The sequence below is a fragment of the Oryzias melastigma genome, linkage group LG3, assembly GCF_002922805.2.
Source record: "Oryzias melastigma strain HK-1 linkage group LG3, ASM292280v2, whole genome shotgun sequence".
NCBI lineage: Eukaryota > Metazoa > Chordata > Actinopteri > Beloniformes > Adrianichthyidae > Oryzias > Oryzias melastigma.
Genome location: NC_050514.1, coordinates 17,149,338 through 17,157,809, shown reverse-complemented (window position 1 = coordinate 17,157,809; position 8,472 = coordinate 17,149,338). Strand labels below are relative to the sequence as shown.

General features: G+C 39.6%; 1 protein-coding gene across 2 annotated transcripts in view; it reads left to right on the top strand.

Moving 5' to 3' along the window:
• Window positions 1-300: 300 nt before the first annotated feature.
• The window catches only part of dennd2b (DENN domain containing 2B), a 50,550-nt gene continuing 42,378 nt past the window's right edge, over window positions 301-8,472 (top strand). Inside the window, exon 1 of one of the 2 annotated variants that reach the window (XM_024295901.2) lies at window positions 301-542. The gene's annotated coding sequence lies outside the window, so the exon portion shown is untranslated. Of the gene's footprint in view, window positions 543-4,581; window positions 4,892-8,472 lie in introns of those variants that run through there. The other variant, XM_024295900.2, reaches the window with a different exon arrangement.

Below are 8,472 nucleotides of genomic sequence, written 5' to 3'. Positions count from 1 at the left end.
TCCCAGCTGTGGCGCCCTCTGCGGCCTATTTTGGGCATTGCAGCTTGAGTTTTCTGACGCCAGGATTTCATATTTTCATCCATTAATTGAAACGAATACATGAAGATTGGGGATGCAAAGTCACATTATGAAACATGGATACTTGTGTGACAAAAAAGAGCAAAAAATATTTTAACACAATTTGCAATAACTTTATAAACAGTTGGCAAACTCAGATGTGGCCAAAACACTTCCTTCAGATGATTGCGCAGGCGTGCGCAAAGATGTAATACTAATCCAACAACTGGAGATTCCTTATCTGACCAACTGACTGAACAATGACTGTGTGGAGAAAGCTGCAGCCATCTCCTTCTCATTTTACTCCCTGATTTCCATGCAGCTGCGTCATCGTTTCCTGTGCAGTCCACTTTCCCAGTTTTCCCTCACTCACTGCCCTTAAATCCAGGAGGAGACTGTCCAACCCCCCAGAAAAACGTTTTCGGGTTACACAGAAAGAAGACGAGGCGGACTCTCTTCACTATGGATCAATGTTAGCAAAGCGGGTAAGCCTTTATTGTTATTATTACTAACATTTGACCATCTTAAATGCGGCATTAAGGGGAAAAAATAAGTTTGTAAGTTTAGAGAAGTTGCAAAGCAATTACTAATTAATAATTATATGTTTTTTTTGCTCAAATATAAAAAAAATAAATATAGTGAACATGTGCAAGCTTAAAGATGTTATTTTTGATTGTTGTCGCCTGTTTTTTCTAGAGCTTGATGTGTTTTTAGGGAAAATGTGCATCTTCAATGCTGCACATGCATGGGTTTTCCTACAGGGGGCGCATGTGAGCTTTTAGAAACGATCCCCTCTCATTGTGTTTTTCTTTTGGCCTCACATTAGAATAAATCAGACCAACTTTGGTCTTTGTTTTAAAGTTTTATGCTTTTAAGACAGTCTAGTTACCCACATGGTGTAACACACTATTTCCTGCCTGGGCTCTGATAGAAACCTCCTTATTCAGTTTTTGTTTTGAAACACAAATTTTAGAAACCATAATCCATTTTGTGTGAGTTTTGTTTAATAACGCAATAAAAAAGTTGCAGTATGACCAGTCACTCTGTGTTTGCCTCCAAGGTTTTCCAAATCCTTTGTTGACTGATGCTGGGGCTGCTGGAGGCTGACATAGATAAAGTAAAAGTCCTTGTGCCAGATTGTTGTCCCAGTCTGTTGCAACACTTGAGCTCCAGATATGCAGGACATTTTTCAAATAAACACACAATGTTACCCGTTCCCTCAGTTAAAAAAAAAAAAAGGTTGTTGTTTTTGGTTGAAACTTTTAGTTTCTTCATTTTTGCAGTTTTTTAACCTTACCGCCTATCAGTAGCTGTGCAAAGATGCAGAACACACATATTTTTAAATATATAATCAAAAGCACATTTATACTACAAGTAAGGTGTAATTGTAAATCAAACATTGTGTTAGAAAAAAGAAATAAAAAAAAAGTTGGCAGTTTTTTTTTCGATGAGTCATGTGGATAACAACACAGCTCATATTATTGTCAGTGAGTAAATCACAGCAACATGTTTCATGTGGTCCACTGGGTCAGATATAAAACAAAACATATGGCTGTCCTCAGACTGGCTCTGTTAGTCTGTAAAAGATGCTTGCAGCTGATTTCTAGAGTTTTAAAGATGGGAGGATGTCTTTGCTTGACAGCTTGTGTCTTCTCCCTCCTCCTAGTTCTACATCAGCGTTGACAAGACACATCATCCTCATTTTGGAGTTTACCAGCTGCTCCAGGTCTACGTGTTTATCACCAGTGGATCACGTTAACTGTAGAAAGTTGGATTGAGATATGGTGTGCAAGTGACAGAAGTGTCACACAGTTGTGAAATAGTTTCTCTTAACGTCTGCAGACTTGTGAGTCTGAGCCCACTCCTGTGCTTTAGGCAGGTGTGTGACAGGACGAACAAACGTTCCAGAGTTAAAACACATCAGAAGGCTTTTTAATTTTATTTTATAGGCAGCGTTTGTCTTTGATCGGCTGGAGGAATGTCATGTATGTGTGCGAGTATGTTCTGAAACTCCCGCGTCGTGCAGGAAGAGGATGTGGCTTTTTTTGTCAGAGGCCCAGATGGCATCCCAATTAGGGGGGGACCATAAATCCCATTCGTTTAAGCCCAGCATAGACTCTGTGTTTTCAGCTAGGACAGTGCAGATTTGAAATGCTTTCTGGATCATAAAAGGACCTTAAAAAGAGGTTTCAGCCTCCTGCTGCCTTGATGTTGCAGACCGTGAACGTGGATGTCTGTGTGTGTGGGTCTGCCTCCCTCTTCCCAGGACTGTGGAATGATAAGACAACCCCCCCCGTCTCCATGCTATTTCTTCTAAGATGGAAAAAAGTCAGCTTTATGCTTGACTGAGGCTTCAAGATTTGGTGTAAAATTGTTCCATGAGGTATTGCACAAAGTAACTGCGTAGAGCAAAACAGTTTTAGTAGCAGGTTGAAAGCAGCTGATAAAACAGACTCCACTCTGCTTGGTCATTGACAGGTTTTTGATGAGTCACAGTGGACTCTATCCATAAAAATTATTGCTAAAAATGTGTATTAAATGAAATTTTCCTCTATTACCGCCAGTTTTAGTTAAAAAAGTGTAATCCCTTTTTGATCATGTGACCACTGGAAAGTTGTTGGGTACTTTTAAAGTTCATTTAGAATCAATTTGGATTTGTGGGATGTGGTTGCGTTGTGGTGGTTTGCACTTTTGCAAAAGTTAGTCTTTCTTTGTTTGAATTAGCATCAATGCTGGAGTTTTGTCTGTTTTCCAGTTTCCTAGAACACTTCTAAAACACTTTTAAGCACAATCTGAGATTTGAAATCGTCTGTGTGCATAAATGTGAGACTGCAGAACTTTTTATGGTTCAGGTTGGGTGATTGGTGGTGTTCACAATCCCATCAATGCAACTTTCACTGTAAAGCCTCTCAACTTGAGCTGAAGGGATCTTCCTTCATAAGGTGACCGGAGTCTAGAAAAGGACTATCCAGAGCCTTTTACATATTGAGAACTGCTAGTCTGGAAGTCTGGCCAGAATTCTTCTTGATGACTTCCTGAAGAGATGTTATGATCACAACCTGCTTCACTCTGGAGGAACTGTGTCTCTTGGCTTCCATCCCAGACGAGCAGGATAATCACAACCACAAAAGCATGCCCACGTCTCATAAAACACTATTTACAGTAGTATCTTTCTTTTAATTGAACTCATGGTATTTTTTAATGCACGGGTTATCTGAAAATTACAGCAGCATGCCAGGATTCCTTTTTTCAGAAGCTATTATTATCCATCTAAGATCATTATTTATGGTATAATCCTGTTTCATATTTAGACATTTTTCTATTAGTTTAGATTTTCTTCTAAAGTTTGCTGGTCTTGTGAGGAAGATCTGAATAGTATTAAACTGGATGTGTCAATCATGTGAAGCTGTGTTGTGGAGCTGCATGTTCGGTTTAGCTTTGTCTGTAAGCTAAGCTTGTGATATTGCAGCAGCTGTTTTTCTACACATACAGTCTGAAATCGCATTGCATGCATTGACGTTTGGGTGTCTGTTTGAGCAACTTGAAGCTGGAAAACTTCAAAACCAAATAGAGAGGAGTGGATGTTGTACCTGCAGTGATGTCTTCAATGGTGCTGAACACTTGTGGGGTCTGCAGGAGGAGGAGGAGAAGGTTCCAAGCTGGCATGGTTCTTTCATAGAAAATAATCATTTATCTGGAGATCTCCTCCATCCGATAATCTTATTGCAAAAGTGTTGACAGTGGTATTTTAGTCGTGATTATGCCATTTTTTTTTAAGCAAAAAACATGCATTGTTTTCTAGGTCATAGTTTCTGCAGAGCAGCAGAAGCTCATTAGAAATCTGCCTCTTGTGGGTGGAACTGATGGGGTGGAATAAACCTGCCCCAACATCCCATCATCCATTTGTTTACACTGTTTTCTGATAACTTAAAGCACCTCACACCAAAAGTGTGAACAAAAGTGGAGGATTACAGATGTACATGGATGTATTTATCGAAAAGTGGATGCATCAAAACGAAGCAGAGCAGGAGCCGTAAATGGCATCTTTTTGTCTGCTCCTGATTCACAATGACTTGCACAATGAAACAGTCGGAAAGGCAATTTTAAGCTTAATTTTCTTTATATATGTCCTCCATCATGAGTAAAACGGCAAAAGAACATGTTAAAACACCAAAAACACAATGTTAATCAGAGTTGGCCTTAAAAGGCTTGTTCCTTTCACATGTGGCACAATTTTTAAGGTTAAAACAGACTTATAAACAAACTTTACATTAAAATTTGCTTTTTTTTCCAAAAAGCACTGCTACAACAAAGAAATATATGCATAAACATACATTTTGCACTATATTTAGCGCAGTGTAATCATGAATCATGTTGTACATGATTCAAATCTTTCATGTTTTTGATCAAAACTGATTTGCAGATGGAGTTATTGGGTTTGACACTCGTGTGTGTCTGAGTGACAGACGGGGGGACGTTTCCTGACAATGAGACTAATGTAGGTCCCAGCATGAACCCCCCCGTGAATATTCAGCTCAGCCAGACAATGAGCGACACACAGGCTGAATGCCTGGCGGAGGGGCGGGTGGGAAGGGAGGAGGGAATCCCAAGGAAACTGGGGGGCAAACAACCCGTCTCATAGCAACAAGTCCAGCCTCTGCTCTGGGAAGAAGAGGGTTTTTTTCTCCTCGGTCCAAACTTTTTTTTTTTTGAGAGTTGGAAAGAGTCGGAGTTTATCACCGAGGGCAGGTATCCTGTAAAACCAGCGACTGGAGTTTGAAGGATTAAAGCCGGAAACATGTCAGCAGCCATGGATGGGAGACGTAACTTTAAGGTAAAACTTTAGTAAATAAAAGCCGTCTTTTTCTTGAGGCGTAATTGACGAGCTCCAGCTTAACCTAGCGGCTAATCTCTCAGACACAGCTCCGACGGTGACCCTTCTAAAAAAAGCGGCTTTAAAGTGCGTTAAAACGTCCCCATGTGACCATATTTGGTCATCGGCGTGTGTGGAAGGACGAATTTGAACTGCTGCTGCAGCAGACGGCTTTGTTTTCTTGTGCTTTTCATCTGACCCCTCTGAACGTGAAAGAAAAAAAAAGTCCCTGCGGGTCCGGGATCTGCAGACCGATCGTTTTATCGCTAAAAAAGCACCCAAAGATCAGCTGAAAAAATAAATAAATTAATTAAAGCACATGCATTTTCCAGTGCTTTTATTTTGTAAACTTCGGTGCGCATGCTTTTGATCTTTTCGATTAATTTATCCAACGACTGAGCATGCGCAGATAAGTAAAGGTTCAATTTGGTTTTTGTGACCTTTTGGTGATGTGTTTTCTTTCTCGCCTCCAAAATGTTTTATTAGTTGGAGGCCATTTGTTTACATAGTTAGGGAATGTCCCCTTTGTGGGATCAATAAAGTTCTATTCTATTCTATTCTGACAAAAATGTTTCTTTGTGTCATTGGTATCTTCCAAAACATTTACATTTGTATATAATTCAAAATTATTTCTCACAAGACCCACTCCAGTGAAAAATGTATTTTGGTGTTTTTGTAGCATTTTTCTAAAGAAAATTAATTTGCATTTCTGACTATTTCTTTCCACTATTATTGAAAAAGTTCTCTGAAGTGGGCGGGTCAACGTCTCCCTGCTGATCCATCCACTTGCTGACAAACAGATATATTCAAGGATCATCATTTTCTTCATCTGAGCTGCCCTCTGGCTTAAAACTTTACGGCTGGGTAGCTCTGATATTGCTCTCCATTTTTGTTGCACCACTAATGTTAGCTAAGAGGCTGTAAGATAGCTGTGTAAACAAAGGAATGGCGGGATATCAGCTGAGGCTTACTTTGGCACCAACAGTCCTGCCCACCTCCCGGCGGCAAATTTCTGACCAACTTCTACCGCTCTGCAGAAACTATGTCCTAGATAACAACCCAGGTTTTTAGATTTTGGCTAAAAACGGGTCAAAATATGATTGGAGTGGGACTTTAAATGGTGGTTTGTGCTTATATAGAAAGTGGTTTCAAACCTAAGGTTTTTTTTTAATACAAACTCTTCCGCTGTCCTGACAAAAATGCAAATTATTCAGTTCATTCCTGATTGACGTTTCATAAATAGAAACAATCTTTACTTTTCGGGGTCATATTTCATCATTTCTGTGGTAATTGCAGGACAGATGTGACAGATGTTTCAGGAGCACTTCACTTGGAGACGTTGCTAATAACATCCTAATAGACACCTCTGCACACATGTAATGACTCGCTGTGAGCTGATCTGTAGGCCTACACTATCATTTAGTGAATTTAGTGAGTTTTGTGCGTGTGCGAATTATGTTTGACATCACTGACTCAGACTGCTCTGCCTCATCTCCAGATGTCAGTTTGTAAGGTTGACATCGGTTCACCGTCAGGTTGCCGGTCTGAATACAAACACGGCCAGCTGTGTTTCCAGCTCCCAAACACTTGTCAGGACCTGTTGATAGTCCGAATAAATGTCGCAGGCCGTACATTTACAAAACCTCTTTAGAGAGCCGACAGTCATTAACTCGTCATAAGTTGTTGGTGGTGGCCTCGCTGTTGGCGCTTCGTTTTCCCTGTGCCATTAATCACCACACATGATTTGCAAACACAGTTTCCACATCAGTTAATTCAAACTACTGAGGCTTAAGGATTGGACATGATGGCTTCTGTCCCGGGACCTCGTCCAGTGGTGGTAATGCTGGGAGAAAGGGGCCAAATTAAGTCAAATGGTAAATTGTTGGCACTTATTTAAGCCATTTTATCTTTAATCTAGAAACCACTTTACATTATTTCTCATTAAGTCATTTAAGCAGTCACTTACATGCTCATTATTGCATGTATGCATGCTGGATCAGGGGGTTTCTGTCTAACCATTCAGTTAGCTCCACACACCTGAACATTTGATGCTGACCTACTTTTGATAGATTTTTTTTCAAGCTTTTTGACATGGTTCTCTAGAAAACAAAGAGTATAGTGTGTAGAATAGGAATCACGGGACGGGTAGTTTAAGGCGTGTCAACTGGTCTACAAATAGCCCATATTGTGTGTGTGTTTTTTTGTTAACTTTATCACTTATAAGGAAAATTAACTTTCATAATTATAGTAAAAAAGCCCCACTATTCCTCTGGTTACCTATGGAGCCAAGTTAGATCATTTTTTTTTCTTGATAGGAAAAAAAGTATTATATAAAATATATCCTATATTGTATTATAAGTATTATAGTATAAAATTTATTCTAACACCTATGTCATACATAACTCTTCATAAATCCTTCCTAAAAATCTAAAAAAAGAAACAGCCACATTTACTTTCTGCTTTAACTGACCGTGCTGATTCAATTTCCAACTTAAAGACAGCTGCAAACAAGAGGATAGTTAATATTCTTGGAATATTTTGTGGTGAATGCCAGACCTCTAGCTTGCTTGTTGCATGTTAGATGGACGTTAGCCTGCCTTCGCAGATGTGCTTTCTCATATCTGTCCTGCACAAAATGACTTTTGCTTTTTCCACAAGCCACAAAAAAAACATATATATATATATATATATATATATATATACCAAACTTGAAAAAAAGTGACAAAATATGTATTAGTTCCAGGTGTAGACTAATTCTACAGTAGGGCAGCAGCATCTGGCTAGGTGCAGCTGCTGCCAGTAGCAACGACTTTGATGGTTTTCTTCCACACAGAGACTCATAGAAGTGGTTTTTTGAGTCTTAAACCGCTCTCCAATAACAGAATACATAAATAAATCAAGAAAATCCCTGATTTTTTTTTTAATTTGCAGATGGAAATGTTGCCCTCTCTTTTAAAAATCCCCAGATCAGTGAACCCCTCGAAGTGATTCTTCCTGGATTCTGTCCCGTTCTTTTAACCGTCAGGCGCTTGTTTGAAGGACATGGATGGAGCTCAGATCCCACACTGTTTTGCTAACTTGATTTAAAACAACCAACTCAAGTCGTCTGTTTTTTCTGTGAAGAACCAAACCTGTGTTTCTTCAGTAGCAGAGACATTGGTGTGGATCAGAGTGCGGGCTGACGCGTTTTCGCCTGCCGGTAAGTAGTGACATCTGGAGACAGATGAGGATTTGTAGAAGTTTTTTTTCCCCTCCTTGTTGCGTTTTGGCAGCCTGGGAACTCTTCAGTGGTTTTCAAAACCTTGAAGCCAGGTTGCTGATCAGCAGAAATATACAGCGCGATCCACCAGAAAAGCCAGAAGGTGGGAATAGACAGTCTGTTAAATGTGTTTTGGGTCAAATGGATGGAAATCACAGTTGTGTGATGTTAATAGAAGTTTGTTGTAACACAAATGTAAAAGTGCTTGTTCTGTGAATATTTTGTTGTAGCCTCTTATTTTGTATTGAAGTGAGATTTTTTATTTCTTTTGCCCTCCCTTAAC